Genomic DNA, 15588 nt, shown 5'->3' with positions numbered 1-15588 from the left:
ACCACTGACATCAGTGTACCACACTGCAAATCATTCCCCTGACCCCATCTCTTCTCAATACTTCCACACAATAAACCTGAGCTCTAACAGCACAGAAGAGAGCCAAGGCTAATACTGCTTCTCTATTGGACACTAACTCCACTAACCATAATCCCCCTTGACACAGAAGAGGTGGAATCTAAAAGTATACAGGCGGCCACCAAAGCTGCTATTGTCACGGTATTAAGCTTGTACGCCTCAAAGGTTGGTGTCTTGAATAGGGGGAGGAGAGTGAAGGTTGCTGGAGTGTTCCACTGTCTCAGGAAGTATTGTGAGGAAAAGCTCATGGGATGTGGGATCAATACTGCCGCATCTTGGAGTGAGAAGAGAACAATGGAAGGGAAAGGTCTACTAGCCAAATAAATGCTGGTAGCACTTCATTTTCAGCACTGTTTAAACTGTTATTTAACTGGTTGTACAACAGAGAATGATGTAGTAACAGGATATTTTCTGGTACTTCAAATAATTGTTGAAAAAAATCCAAATTCAACCGAAATGTTGAAGCCTGTGAACAAGACAACATCTCAATACCAAATTGAAAAAGTGGAAACACCCCATTAAAACATTAAAACCACACAGACAAACTAAACTTAGGCACATTTAGAGAACGCGTAAAATCTATACATACCGTTTGTCTCAAAATGAAACATTGGAAATGTTGGATTTAATACAGAGATCTACAGTTGAATGTGTGCTTCAGCTTATGGAAACGGATGTTCGTTCATGAAAGGAAAAAAAAAAGTTTATTTACATTTATATACATTTATGTCTCCATAACAACGGCAGAGATGTGATTCACAGTACAAAGCTAGATATACGGTATGTACAGTAGCTTTGATTGAACTGATCATGTCAACATCATACTTTAAAAATCTTAGCTAGCAGTCATTATCATGAATGAAGTCGACAATCTTCTGGCAAATCCCTTTTAATCCTTGTCTTAAATTATAGATAAAATGTATTGGTGCTCATCCGCCATTGGACTTAAATATTACACAAGCTGGGAATCGAAATTCAACAATCAGTGGTTTGCAAGGAATCGGTGACAGTGTCTAACTGTAAGCATTGCAAAGCAATCACTAGCCTGCTATTCAGTGGAGTAGCTGTTTAGAATGATAAACATTCAACATTGGCCATGTTGTCAATGAAGCATGATTTTTTGCCACGCTCAAAACAACTTAACATGGAACTGTGAAGTCTTGAATTCACTGAAGTCAAGTTAACTTGGAAGTCAGGATTAAATGAGCTCCAACGGGGAAAATACGTTTTGAAAGGTCGTCCAACTCGTAATTGTAAATCCAGCCACTTTCTAGAGCTACGACCCGAAGGTCAATGACGTCATCATGATTCAACCTTGTTTTTTTCAGAGTACCCAGTTGTTTTGAAAGATCCATAAATCCAGAGAAAGCCAGACTTTGATGACAAAATTTGCCCACGAAGGACCGCCTCACCACCTTCCTGTTCAAGTGAGTACAGCACAACAAGGTGAGTCCAAAAATGTATTGTATGCTGCTGCATTAATTATGTAATATGCCAGGGAGACATGAATACAGCATCCAAGAAAGTAATGGTAAGTGTTCAGTATGTTGTGTAGTAAGATGTTAGTAGCCCATGTGCCTCACCCTAATAATGTTGTCTATTTACCCCTCTTAATTTCACCTACTGTTCTGACTATGTTGTGCACACGTAGACTTTAACCTGTTTTAGAGAAATGTAATCTTTGAATATTATAAGAGCTTTCATTGTCTGCTTATACGCCCCCTTTATTTATCCTACGGTTATGACTTGGTGTACAGGGAGAACACTAAGAACGGCCCATGTTCTGAATTATGTCGCTGTACATTTCAAAAGTTCTAAACAGTTATATTGACTACGTCCGTCTTAGCTCGACCATTAATGCCTTAAACGAAATTATGGATTGCCTCTTATCCACTTGTCTTTCCCTTATGCCATAGTTTTCACTTCTCAAGTGTCATTAGAAACCACATTTGTTTAAGCAAGTCAGCCATATTGGCTGTGTTTTTTGTAAAGACAGTAAATGAGGCTGAATGAACTGTTTTGCTGACAGACAAGGCTCCGCTGATAGCAGTGTTAAAATATTGGGACTGCTATTGCGACAACTTTTTAAGTAGGCTCTAACAGTTTGTGGGCACTGTTTGTCACTGTTATTAGTGCAAATAATGTATTGTTTAGTGTTGTGTTGTGTAGTGGCTTTGCTGGAAATCAACAATGATGAAAATGTGAATTTTCCTATTTACTTTAGAGGACAATTGACCGTTATGGATGTGACATTCTCTGTTATGGATGTGTCACTGCAAAATGTGTGTTTGTATATTAAAGATTTCTTCACCAAACTTCATCGTAATACTTTTGTTGTCATCTGAAAATGCAGTGGTACACCGCAGAGGTACTCAAAGCGCCAAGAAATCACTAGTATCTTTAATAGTTATTGCATAGGCTATGTCGTGGAAATTGCAAGATTGTTATAATGCTTGTATTGTATTATAATGGTTGTTTTATTCGACAGAATAGAGTATTCTGTTAACTATTGTGTGTGTGTTTTACTGAGGAGGGCCTCTATGAGATAGCACTGACCGAGGAGATGTAAGATGTCTTTGGGTAATAAAGCCTAAAGAACATTCCAGAGAACATGAGCTAATGGTTCTGTTCTATACCGTACCAGGGAGAGACGGCTCCAGTTTGGAGTAGGAGGGCCAGACACTGGTCTTTATAATGAAAACTGTTGACACAGCAGTAACTGTCTGCAATGTTTTATAGATATCTTTCATACAAATCTTAACCTTGTGACCATTCTATGTATCTTTTGTTCGTCATATAGGTTGAGAGGCTATCAAAGATCTTTGTACTTTTGTGTTGTCACTTTCAATAGTTCATTAGAAATGGCGCATCATTGAAAGTCAAATTGCTATTGCCATGCTCTTATTATTAAAAATGTAGTTTAAGTATAACTCTGACTGCTCTGTGAAGTTTGTTTCTCCTCATTTGGTAATGCAGAAATTAGCCAACACAGCTATCAAAGTGCACTCATGGGTCCCGTGTTAACCAACCAAAAATGCACAAATGTGGATAAGTGGGCTTCATACCTCAATAACAATTATATAAATATTTGCACAATAACACTAAAGGAACATTTTGTGTTATGAATGTGACATTCTGCATTATGCATGTGACAGGGTCCTAAAATACAGACAGCAAATTATGACAATATAATCTATTTCAAATGTACACCGTTTTAGTAATTTCTTTCTAGTTCATTAAGAAGTTGTTTCAAATATTAAATGTTATTATTAATCACATACTCAGAGAATTAACATCAACAAACTCATCAATTGAAATTGTATTTTTTATAAACTCATGCTTTGTATTAATCTCACACCCTTTAATCTCCCATCTCAGGCTCTGTGAAATGGTACCCCCCTCCCCTATGTCCACAAAAGAACACAGGGACTGGGCAACTTGGCCTGCTGCCACCCAAACCTTGTCCTCCTTGGCTGGCAAGATGTACACAGGATGTGTAGTAGTTTCTCCTCAAAAACTGCATTTCAACACCATCAGTCTTTATCTGTTACCAGACCCACAAACTTCCTGTTGGATTATGTTGTCATGTATATGACAAGAAGGCAGTCCCCTGCTTTAATGTTCACGACTGTGGATCTGGACAAGGACTGGTCGTCAGGCGATTGGTGTGTTTGGCTGGCAGTACACTGCTCTTGAGGACACTGCACAAAAGTGTGATCAGCTGATTGACATGCAGATGAATAAGCTTCCGTCTCACTTTTCCCCATAAGGTGGGCTCAACATGATGGATGGCTTGAGTTCCTGGAACAGTCTCACATCTTTCCACAGGTCCTCCAGGTGATGCTTCTGGGTGAAGTCTTCAATCTCTTCCAATGTAATCAGCTTCATTTGTACATTCGGACAGCTCCATTTTGACACAACTAGAAAGTCTGCAGCATCATTGACCACGTTTACCTGATGACTGAGTACACTCCATCCACTGCACCTTTTCCATGGCTTGTGGCAAAGTAGTGCCACTCAATGCGCATTGTTGGGAACAACTCTTTTAGTGTTGTTGACATGTTTTTCCAGGTAAACTTGTTCATCAACTGCAAGGCAGCCCCATCGCTGAAGATGTGCAACTGTTTTACCTGAGGATGTTTTTCCTGTATATCTTGAATGATCATATTTAAAAAGGTTGCCACAGTATTCTTGTCATGTTCCAAGCTGTCACCCATGATGACACATGACAGGGGGGGTTAACATCAGCACGAACTAAATACAAATAGTTATCTACCTCTGATGCCAGTGTGCAGACTGGATCTCACCCTGACATGGAGAAGTGTAGTTCTCCGCAAAGTCCACATGCACCACAGAATCCTCAACACCTTCCTTCACCCGAAGGAGGCACTTTGATTTCTCTTCACAACAGTGCCCCAAGAACTTTGGGCCTGTAGACTCAAGAACACCCCCAGCACCCCATTCCTCTGGAATTTCACCTGCACTCCCTCTGACTCAAAGGCATACCAAGTTGTTTGTGTTTGCTTGTCCTCTTCAGGAATGTTCTTAAGAATATGCATGTCAAGCTGTTTGGCGTTGCTGCAGTCCAAGGTATTCAGCATACATTGAGGGCTTTCAGCACAGCAGACCAAGGCCTCAATGAACTCTGATTTGCTGTGAAATGCCTTCCGTGGTACATGATGGCGCACACAATCCAGAAGCAGCTTGGTGTACTTGTGGTAATGGCACACATTTCTTGGTGTGTCTGAGCACCAGAGAACATTGGGGTGTTGCAGCTCTGCAAACTTAGATTTCCCAATAACAGCCTCTGGATTTTCTCCCTTGAAGGATCGATATGCCTCCAACACCGACATTTTTTCGTCCTCCCTCTCTGATGGCCATTACATCCCTGGTGCCTGCCTGCCTCGTTTCTAATATAAAACCCATTTACCAATCATTGTGTTTTATCAGAGAGTTCAGTGTTAACGGTTTTTCTTCTTGTTCTTAAAACCTGTTGATGCCAGGAGTTCCTCTAGAGGAACAGCTCAAACCGTGGCGCATGGAACGCAAAAATATTCTTAGAAATATTTAACCTCCACACATTAACAAGTCCAATAGCTCAAATAAAAGATAAACACCTTGTTCATCTACCCAGCATGTCAGATTTTTTAAATGTTTTACGGCGAAAACACACCACATATTTATATTAGACCACCACCGAAACCAAGACAAGAGGCAGCCATTTTGTCCCAGAAAATATAAAATTATAAAAGCAGGATTAAAAAATAAATAATTCACTAACCTTTTGAAAATCTTCATCAGATGACAGTAATAGGACATGTTACACAGTACATTTTTTTTTTTCAATAATATGCCATTTATATCCATAAATGTCCATTTACATTGAGTTCATGTTCAGAAATTACTCAAAAATGTCAGCAGGAAATCTAGGTAGCGCGGCAAGATAACGTAAATAGACATCATAAACTTTGACTAAATATACATGTTCTACATATAGTTAGAAAGATACACTGCTTCTTTATGCAATCGCTTTGTTACATTTCTTTTTAATGTTACAGAAATCGCACACTATTCAATATTCTGAGACGGCGCTCAGATACAAGCTACATTTCTCCGTAATGTTGGAGTCAACAGAAACACAGATTTCAGCATAAATATTCCCTTACCTTCGATGGTCTTCGTTCAGAATGTTCTGGAAGGCTTCATACTTACCCAATACATCGTTTGGTTTCAAGTCTTGCGTCTTTGTATTAGCTACTGCTAATAACATCAGCTGAAATGCACCCAAAATGTCCTCTGGTCCGGAAAAGTTGCGCATCAAAACTTCAAAATTACATATTATATGTCGACTAAACAGGTCAAACTAAGTGCAGAAGCAAGCTATATGATGTTTTAAACACACAAAACAAATTTCAATTCAACCGGTCATCTTCTGGTCCTTTTTCTGAGTACTGGAACAAAGGAATGGCTGTGACCAATTCGCGCCCTAACGCACAGGTTTTTTCTCGCGGCACTTACTCAAATAACTCCCATAGGGCCAATTCTCGCGGGATTTGAACGATTAAACGCTCTACGGAATGAGGACATCGAGTGGAAGACATAGAAAGTGTCCCCAGATCCATAAGTGGTTGGGAAGGGTGGGGGCGATGACGTCAAAGTTGCTCCAACTTTCATGACCACAAAACTAGTTTGGAAGAATGCCTGCCCTGTGAGTTCTGCTATACTTACAGACATAATTCCAACGGTTTTAGAAGCTTTAGAGTGTTTTCTATCCAATAATAATTATTATATGCATATATTAGCAATTTTTGACAATTTTTTTTTTCAGTTTACTAGGGGTACCCAATTCCTCCAAAGGGGGCATAAGTCTGCCATATAAGGATCGATATGCCTCCAACACCGACATTTTTTCGTCCTCCCTCTCTGATGGCCATTACATCCCTGGTGCCTGCCTGCCTCATTTCTAATATAAAACCCATTTACCAATCATTGTGTTTTATCAGAGAGTTCAGTGTTAACGGTTTTTCTTCTTGTTCTTAAGAAAGCACCTTGAGATTCCCAGCTTCTGAAACAACAGCCTTTTTATTTGGACTTGCTGGCAAAGCTTTTAGTCCCTCGTTTAACTGGCTTTCCAAGAGGCTGCTTGAACCTAAAAGGCTGAGGATTGGGATGAGTTGGTTGGTGGGGTCTTTAGCAGTAACATTGCCTCTTTTGACCTAACGCTTTTTCTCTCTACTTTTGCTCGTTCCATCTCTGCCTCATGCTTTGTTTGTTTTCTTGATTCATCTCTCAGCTTGCTTCCTTTTTCAACCCTTTTCTTTGAATGAGCCATCACTTATTTTCCTCCATCTATATGCCTTTTGGTGCTCAGCATTTGTTTTAACCATTGCTGAAATTAGATAGTAACCTTGTGTTATTTTCAGGACTAATATCATCACATCTCTCTTTACCATATTCATTTTTAGGATGTTGAAATAAATTAACTGATGTTACATGTCAGGGTTAAAGGGATGCTTTGGGATTTTGGCAATGTTTAGCAATGTCTGTGTGTCCAGTATGAAGGAAGTTAGAGATAGTTTCACGAGCCAATGTGAACTAGTGTTAGCGGCAATGCCTCTGGTGGCATATGGGTATCTGCCCTCCGCATGACTGGTGAAAGTTTTGTATGAATTTTTAAGACCTTAATTATGAATTTAAGACCTTTATTATGCCATGCTCTGGTTAGCAGAACGTCACATGATTGCAGTTCGTATGAATTAATGTGAGTACACCTGAAATGGATCACTGACACAGATAGATTAAGATTGCCTGCTTGCTAACGTAAACACAATACAGAAGCAGTAGGAAGTGCATGAACATTAATATAAAATATGTTTTGATTTGTTTAACACAATTTTTTGGTTACTAAAATGATTCCACGTGTTATTTCATAGTTTTGATGTCACTATTATTCTACAACATGGAACATAATAAAAAATAAACAAACAACCCCTACAATGAGTAGAGTCCAAATTGTTGATTGGTACTGTACATACCCCACCAGACATGCCAGTATGGGTTTTTCATGTACCCAAACCAAAAACAGATTTAATGTGTCACTTATGTGTATATGAATAGTGTATAAATAGTATTTTTGTCTCTTTATGTCTTTCCTATATATAACTCTTTTTTTAATGTAACATTTTAATTTAATGTAATATCAGTCGATTACTGTTCTGTATTTTGTCAGGAATTTGTACGTTTTATGTCAACCCCAGGAAGAGTAGCTGCTGCATGTGCGGTAGTTAACGGGGATCCTAATAAATAAAACTAAACTCTACTTGTGTAACACCTGTCGTCGGAAGGAGTGGACCAAAGCGCAGCGTGAAAAGTGTTCATGATTTTTTTTATTATCAAAAAAAGGTCAGGGCATGACAACTTGCATACAATCTGTGGTTGGTATAGTAGCTAGCTGCTGTCAGCTTGGCTAAACACAATGTCAGCGCAGGTTGTAGCCTACACATCGAACTCAATTAGCTGACCATCTGAACTTAAAAACCTCTCTCCATAGCAAAGAGTGATTAGTTTACCTCACTGTTACTACTCACTACTTCCCTTGTTTGTTGTTGTTGTTGTTGTTCTTCTTCTTCTTCTTATGTGGTTTTTATATGGAGGTTGGCAACCAACTTCAAGGTGTATTACTGTGACCAACTGGACTGGAGGCTGAACCAGAGACAGGGAAGGTCTAAATCCTACCCATTATTCTCATCTCCTTAAGGAAACAAAAATTACATAATTAAATACTGCATACTCTGAAGATTTTCTCAGCAGTTCACTTACGCATGGCTCTTCAACACAATTACTCCTTAAATCTGATAACAATCTCGCCCTTTCCCTCCCATATTGCTGGCACTGAAATAGAAAGTGTTCCACTGTCTCCATCTACTCCTGACAGTGATCACACCTCAATGTAGTCTTGAGCCTTGTGTGTCCCAGTCTCAGCCTTGCGATTAAACTTTCCTCCATTTTATCTCGGCCCGAGGACCTCCCTGCCCCACCTTTTCCTGGATCTTATACAAGCATCTACCCTTTCCTTCCCTGTTCAAAAACTCTTGACATTTGTTTTTAACCACTTTTCTTATTAGCCCTTTGGCTTCTGCTTTACTGATTGACATTTCCATTCCAAAACTAGGATCTTTGAGATTCTGCTTGGTGAGAACATCCACCACCTCATTCCCCTCTACTCCCACATGAACTAGGTACCCAGAGGAAGCAAAAAAATATCCCCATCTGTCTCAGCCTAAACAGGCACTGCAAAATCTCATACAATACATCCTGCCTGCTCGGTGACACAAAATTATTTAAGCTCCTCAGTGCTGCACATGAGTCAGAGCAGATGACTACCTTGTCTGGCCTCACCCCCACTCACTGAGCAGCCAAGATTATGGCCAGCAACTCCATTGTGTACATGCATAAACAATCCGTCGCTCTATTTGTCACTGCCACCTTAAACTCAGGGACACTAAAAGCTGCACCTGTCTTCCCTGCAGGGTCCTTAGATCCATCAGTGAATATATTAAAGACCGCATAGTACTGAGATCTCAAATGTTCACTTACAATATTCACTGGATCTACTTCTTACTCGCCAGCTTTTACCATCTCAAGCAACCCTACGTCTATAATTGGCTGAAGGAGCAACCAAGGTGGGATAGCAGGAAGAACCACAGAGGGGCTGTTTCCCAAACAGTCCCATTTCTCTCACCATGTTATTACCTATCCACACAACTTCAGATCTAGTTCATACTTTTAGCACTCTAGGAGCATTTTTTTGTAGGATTGTGTCCTTGAAAATTGACCAAATATGTCATGGTTAGTTGTTGTCTTCTTAGCATTAATGGCATCTCTCCCAACTTTACCTGCAGTGCTGTCACCGGGTAGATCCTTACTGCTCCACGTCATATTCTTAGAGTTTGCACTTGGATTACATCTAGCTTTTTAAAGATGTTGGAGCTGCTGATCCATATGCTACACTACCATAGTCCAGTGATGACCTTGATACCGTTATATATAATGTTTCAATGCCATTCTATCCTCCCCCACTCTGTTCTGCCCTTTTAATTTGATGATTAAACCAGATCCCCAGTAGCCCAAACACTCCCACCCTCCCCAAATACCTTATGCACAGCTTCAGGCATATTTTCTCCCCAACGTTCTTTCTAGTAAAAAGTTTATTGTAAAACTTTTTCTCAACTAAGAACTTAAACCTCCACCTGAGGGACGACTGCTCAACGTCTCTGATCGTTTCTTGAACTCTTCCGGCTGTATGGGGAATATTTTTCCCTCTCTTCCAAAGCGCCCCGTCATCCGCAAACAATGACCTCCCAATATTGGTTCTCACATGGGAGAATACATTATCAATCAAAATGGAGAACAGGAAAGGACTAATTACACTTCCCTGGGGGGGGGGGGGGGGTACCATTATCTCCCTCATAATACAAGTGAGTTTGGGAACGAGCTTCCCATACTCACTTGTATTGATCATCCAAAAAGAAAGTTCTTTATCCAGTTAAAAACCCGTCCTCCCAGTTTGATAAGCAGGCCCTCCTTCTACACGTCTCTACATCGAAGAAAATGGCTAGCACCACCTCCTTAATTGCCTGTACCTTCCATATGACTAACTCCAGACACAGTACAGGGTACGTCATTCCCCTGCATTTCCTGAGCCTACTTTGACCTTTTGACATTAGGCCTTTGCTTTCCAGGAAGTACATCAGCCTTTTTGTTATTATCCTTTCCATAAGTGTACAGACATGAGATGTCAACGCTATTGGTCTATAACTTGATAAATTAGTGGGGTCTTTGCCTGGTTTCTGCATTAGCACCACGACTACCTGCTTTCAACTGTCAGGCAGCTACCCTTCCTCCCACACCTTTTTGTAAAGGCCCAATATTTTCTTCCCATTGCAATGTCACTGAGATGAGCCATCATAATGTAAAACAACTCATACTTTCTCAGAGACGTTACTCAAGCTTTAGCTATCACTCTCCATCTCATCCAACGTAAAAGGGGCATTCAATGCATCCTCCACCATCTTTTTCTGAACCAGAATCCATGGATGCTCTCTTTCGCATGCTGTCCCTCCCTCATTAGCTTATTTGAGCTGTGCACCTTCACAGATGCCTGGGCTAAAGTTTCTAAAAGTTTCTAAAACTGTTTGAATGATGTCTGTGAGTATAACAGAACTCCTATGGCAGGCAAAAACCTGGGAAAAAATCCATACAGGAAGTGGGAAATCTGAGGTTTGTAGTTTTTGAACTCACCTCTATCGAATACACAGTGGGATATGGGTTATTTTGCACTTCCTAAGGCTTCCACTAGATGTCATGTGAAGGGGTCCGGATGGGTGCTGTTTGACTAAGGGGTCTGCCTGCAGCCTCGTTCTCAGTCACGCGCTTTCACTTGAGAGGTAGCTCTCGTTGCATTGCTCTTCTACAGACAATGGAATTATCCAGTTGGAACATTATTGAACTTTTATGATAAAAACATCCGAATGATTGATTCTATACTTAGTTTGACAAGTTTCTTCGACCTGTAATATAACTTTTTGAACTTTTCCTCCGACTGGACCAGATCGTGCTTTTGGATTTGTTTACCAAACGCCCTAACAAAAGAAGCTATTGGACATAAATGGACATAAATGATGGACATTATCGAACAAAACAAGCAATTATTGTGGAACTGCGATTCCTGGCAGTGCATTCTGATGAAGATCATTAAAGGTAAGTGAATATTTATAATGCTATTTATGAATAATGTTGACTACCCAACATGGTGGATATTTCTCTGGCTGGTTTGGGCTCTGAGAACCATTTTTCCGTAGTTTAAAAAAAATCAGAGGTTGCATTAAGGAGAAGTTTATCTAGTTTCATGCATAACACCTGAATTTTCATCAACATTTACAATGAGTATTTCTGTGAATTCATGTGGCTCTCTGCAATATCACAGCATGTTTTGGAACTACTGAACATAACACGCCAATGTAAAATAAGATTTTTGGATATAAATATGAACTTTACTGAACAAAACATATATGTATTGTGTAACATGATGTCCTATGAGTGTCATCTGATGAAGATCATCAAAGGTTAGTGATTCATTTTATCTCTATTTGTGCTTTTTGTGACTCCTCTCTTTGGCTGGAAAATGGCTGGGTTTTTCTGTGAGTTGGTGGTGAACTAACAATCGTTTGTGGAGCATTCGCTGTAAAGCATTTTTTAAATCAGACACTGTGGTCGGATTAATGAGAATTTTATCTTTAAAATGGTGCCTAATACTTGTATGTTTGAGAAATTTGATTGATGAGATTTCTGTTGATTTGTATTTGGCGCCCTGCAATTTCATTGGCTGTTGGCGAGGAACCCCAGTCCTAAACAGGTTAAGCAGTGACCACCTAGTGTTTCCTTCATGATTCCGGCTGTGATGCTCATCCAGTGGATGCATCTACCTTCTGCTTCTTCTGGTCTCAGGGTGGCTATTGTTTACTGGACTCCTGACCTGAGCCTGCCGTTGGCTTGAGCTGGAGCGGCTGTTATTTAAGTCCCGCCGTGGGACTGCAGTGGCATTTGTGCCTTCCTCCCCTCTCACCTGTTCCCCTCTCTGCAGGCTCCAACCAGTCATCAAGAGGAAAAAGCCGACAAAGAATGCAACAACGAGGATTCTTCTCACTTTATCCTGATTCTCCCACGGCCAACTAGGTTGTGGCAGGCGGAAGCCCATCCACCGGTACATCTGGAACTGGATCATATGGCACCTTCCTGCAGTGGCCGGCGTGTACCCACGTCGATCTCAGCGGTGGGGATTATCAGCAACACCTGGAAAGAGCCAGTCCACCTCTGCTGGGTCCAATGCTTCCTCAGGTCCTTGACCACTACCCAGTCACCAGGTTGAAGCTTATGTAGGATTCCCACCAGGGGCTGAGGCAATGCTGCTTTCACCCTAGAAAAAATAGCCTTCAGAACATTGTTTAGAGCCGTACAGTAATGTACCATGTTGTCGTCGCAGCCATTAGAGTCAGCTTGTTCTGTTATAAAGGGGTATTTAACATCCTCATAGGTCTACCAGTCAGTAGCTCATGAGGGGACAACCCAGTGCTTCCATGAGCCCTCCCCCTCATATACATCAGTGCCAAAGGCATCACAGTGACCCAGGGGAGACCATAAGGTTAACCATCTTAATTTCCAGGGTCTGATTAACATGTTCAACTAAACCCCCAGACTGAGGCCTTCAACTGCAATTGGTTCTGAGGTCTATCTGCAGACTCTCGGACAGGTTCTGAATCACAAAATGGGACCCGTTGTCGCTGGTTAATTTGGATGGCAACCCCCACCTGGGTAGAATCTCTCTCAAGAGGTTCTTGCTACAGCTGTAGCATGTCTGCAGGGGAAAGCCTCTACCCATTTGGAGAAGGCATCCACTACAACCAAACAATATTTGTAACCCTGACAAGGTGACAACTCAATAAAATCCATCATCACATGCTCAACAGGCCGTTCTGGGGTTGGATGAGCAGATATAGGCATGGGAATTCCCCTTCCTGCATTGTTATTCATATAAATCACACATTTAGCATTTTTGCACAATCAACACAGAAAATCCAGGTCCAAACCATTTTTTTTCTTTTACAAAAATCAACAATTTCCCGTTTGAAACATGGTCATAGCCATGTGCCAACTTAGCAAAATCGGGGGAAACAAGAACATGGTAAAGTTGGTAGCCCACCCGGGACCCACCACAGTTTCTGCACCTGGTCATGTGTAGACAGCCTCATCCATTTCCTCAGCTCGACAGGACCAACAGAAAACTGCAAATCAGAAATGTCAGTGGGAGAGGAGAGGTTCTGAACAGGAAGTTAAACCATCTCTAACACGGGTGAGTCAAAAGACACAGCCAGAGCTTTGGCTCTCAAATCAGCCATGGCATTTCCTTTGGAGACAGGATCAGAGGAGTTAGAATGTGCCAAACACTTACATACAGCTATTTCAGAGGGAAGAAAAATTGCTTTCAACAGGTTATCAACAAGTTTGGAGTGGTGAGGAAACCAAGTTGTTTCCACAGAGTTTCAAAATCATCCACCACACATCTTTTTTTATTTAACTAGGCAACTCAGTTAAGAACAAAATCTTATTTTCAATGACAGCCTAGGAACAGTGGGTTAACTGCCTTGTTCAAGGGCAATATTACAGATTTTTACCTTGTCAGCTCAGGGATTTAATCTTGCAACCTTTCAGTTACAAGTCCAACACTCCATCCACTAGGCTACCTGCTGCCCCAAATGGTGACTGATTGGCGTTTAGCCAATATATAAGCTCTGGTGAGGGCAACTGTGTCTTGTGTCGAAAGGTGTGATGGTAATTTAGCACTCTCCAGTGTGGTTGCTGCAGTGGTAACTGCATAAGCAACAAGCGGTTCCCCTTTCTCAGATCTCTGAGCGGAGCCATCCACAAATATTTCCAGTTCAGCATTCTGCAAAGAAATATCAGTCAAATCTGACCTTGGTTTAGACACAAGCTCCACCAGAGCTGTACAGTCATGTGGCTCTCTGTCCTCCTTGGTCAGCAACAATGTTGCTGGCTTTAGCACAGTGCACCTTTTCAGGGTCACATGAGACCTGGTTAGAAGTACATTCTGATATTGGAGCAACCTTGCTGGAGTCAGATGAGCAGTCTTACCCTGTGAGGTGAGAGCATGAACAATTGAACATTGCAATAATGTCAGCACGTGCTAGTACAACTTCAGTAGCCACAGCCACAGCCCTCAAACCTCTCACCCCGCTATCCAATCACTTAGAATAATAACCCACTGGTCTCTGTTTCCCCCCCATGGTCCTGAGTCAACACAGACATAAACCCATTCTTCTCACACATAAACAGATTGAAAGGCTTAGAATGGTCAGGCTGACATGTGGACGTAGTCATGAGCTGTTTCAGTTTCATCAGGGCAATCAGTCCTTCAGGGGTCCATTTAATATTGTCATTCATAGCTATCTTGTAACCATAGATGGTATTTGATAGAGGCTGGACAACCTTGCCATAGTCGGGAAGCCATGCCCTACAGTACCCTGCCATACCAGTCAGTGACATCATGTGCTGCTTGGTAACAGGCTGTGGGACAGAGAGAATAGCTTGCTCTCTCTCTGGACCCAGCCTCCTGCCATTGGGTGTGACATCATGTCCCAAATACTTTACCGTTTGGGAGACAAGTTATTTTTTGATACTTTGTGGCCATTCTCTGTCAGAAAGATCAAAAGAGCTTGAGTATTAGTTTCACACACCTCAAGAGTTTCAGAGCACAATAACAAGTCATCGACATACTGTATTAGAGTGCTCCCCTCTGGGTGAATGAAACCCTCAAAAAGTTGTTCTAATGCAGCTGAAACAATTGTGGGGGACTCAGTGTACCCAATGGGGGCCATGGTTCACATAAATCCCTTACAGAGGAATGTGAACACGAACCAGAACTGTGACTCGGGTGCAACAGGAATGCTAAAAATCCATTAGCCAAATCCACAACAGTAACCCAATTAGCAGGGGGCTGGAACTGCAGATATCAATGTAGTTGGATTGGGAACCACAGGGGTACGAGCAAACACATCATTATTGACAGGTCTCAAATCCTGCACAAAACGGCAAACACCTGAAGCTATTCTTACTGGCAAGATAGGGGTATTGCAAGGTGACCGGGCTCTAATAATGAAGCATGTACAGAAGTAATACCAGCAATAGCTTCTTTACTGAGTGGATACTGTGCTCTGGTGGGGCGCCCGGTGTCTTTAGGAGTACCCACAAGTGGCTCAGCTCCTTTAATCCTCCCAAAATCATACTTGTTCCTTGCCCATAGGCAATCTGGGACCCCTCTCAAAAGGGGTGAGTCCTCACTCAAAAGCATGATGTTGGTGTCAAATGACAGTTGGTCCAGTCCATACACACCCCCATCAACTGGTGTGTCTGAGTTGAATGGGTAACAAAATGTTA

Source organism: Oncorhynchus clarkii, chromosome 31 (genome assembly GCF_045791955.1).
Source record: "Oncorhynchus clarkii lewisi isolate Uvic-CL-2024 chromosome 31, UVic_Ocla_1.0, whole genome shotgun sequence".
Classification (NCBI taxonomy): Eukaryota; Metazoa; Chordata; class Actinopteri; order Salmoniformes; family Salmonidae; genus Oncorhynchus; species Oncorhynchus clarkii.
This window is presented reverse-complemented; position numbering follows the sequence as displayed.